Here is a 1,256-nt window from a genome sequence, read left to right on the forward strand (position 1 = left end):
CACATTGCTATATTAAGAATTTTTTTTGTCAGCCAGTCTTAAGAACTTTTGCCCTGAAATGTAACATACTTTGCTAATGCAGCATCTTTCTCCTATCTTTAGAGTGAGTGGCCTAAATTATAGTGTGAGGCACCATGGCTAAGTTGGCTAAAGCACCTGTCTAGTAAACAGGAGATCCTGGGTTCGATCCCCAGTGGTGCCTTGGAAACAAAATCTTTTGATGCTAAAAAGATGGATACAGCTGAACAGGGCACACCTACGTCTTTTTATTATTCCAAAGCAGAAAGAAAACATGATTAACATTCTGATTTTATATCGTAATTGAGATTAGAATTTTGAATGAAGTTCAAAGGCAGAGGCAATGAAGACCTTTAACCACCATCCCATAATTTTACAATCATAGCTGGGCCTGGGTAGGGAGCACATCTCTCTAATTAGTTTGCAGATGTCAAGGATGGCTAGATTTATTAATTCAGCTCTGCCAGATACAAGATATCTTTCTGATGATTATGGCTATAGTTTTTCATATCAAAAGCAAGAGCCATATTAATACACTAACAATCCAAGCATGATATTTCGTTGCTTTGAAGGCTATATATACACCACCAATACTGAAAGGTATGTATACAGGTGAAATTCGAAAAATTAGAATATCGTGCAAAAGTTCATTTATTTCAGTAATGCAACTTAAAAGGTGAACCTAATATATGAGATAGACTCGTTACATGCAAAGCAAGATAGTTCAAGCCATGATTTGTTATAACTGAGATGATTATGGATTATAGCTCATGAAAACCCCAAATCCACAATCTCAGAAAATGAGAATGTTACATGCAATGAATAAAACAAGGATTGTACTTAGAACAATATCGGACCTCTGAAAAGTATAAGCATGCAGATGTACCCAGTACTTGGTTGGGACCCCTTTTGCAGCGGGGCAATGCGGCATGGCATGGAAGCTATCAGCCTGTGGCACCGCTGAGGTGTTATGGAAGACCAAGATGCTTCAGCTCTTCTGCATTGTTTGGTCTCATGTCTCTCATCTTTCTCTTGGCAATGCCCCCTAGATTCTCAATGGGGTTCAGGTCAGGCAAGTTTGTTGACCAATCAAGCACAGTAATCCCATGGTCATTGAACCAGGTTTTGATGCTTTTGGCAGTGTGGGCAGGTGCCAAGTCCTGCTGGAAAATGAAGTCAGCATCCCCATAAAGCTTGTCTGTGGAAGGAAGCATGAAGTGCTCCAAAATCTCCTGGTA

The 1,256-nt window shown here is 39.7% G+C and overlaps 1 non-coding gene across 1 annotated transcript; it reads left to right on the top strand.

Moving 5' to 3' along the window:
* The first annotated feature begins 128 nt into the window (after positions 1 to 128).
* Positions 129 to 202, top strand: TRNAT-AGU (transfer RNA threonine (anticodon AGU)). Its single transcript has one exon. It is a non-coding gene; the product is annotated as a tRNA-Thr (tRNA).
* The last annotated feature ends 1,054 nt before the right edge of the window (positions 203 to 1,256 follow it).

Source organism: Pseudonaja textilis, chromosome 4 (assembly GCF_049901715.1).
Source record: "Pseudonaja textilis isolate UNSWEBS1 chromosome 4, rPseTex1.2, whole genome shotgun sequence".
Classification (NCBI taxonomy): Eukaryota; Metazoa; Chordata; class Lepidosauria; order Squamata; family Elapidae; genus Pseudonaja; species Pseudonaja textilis.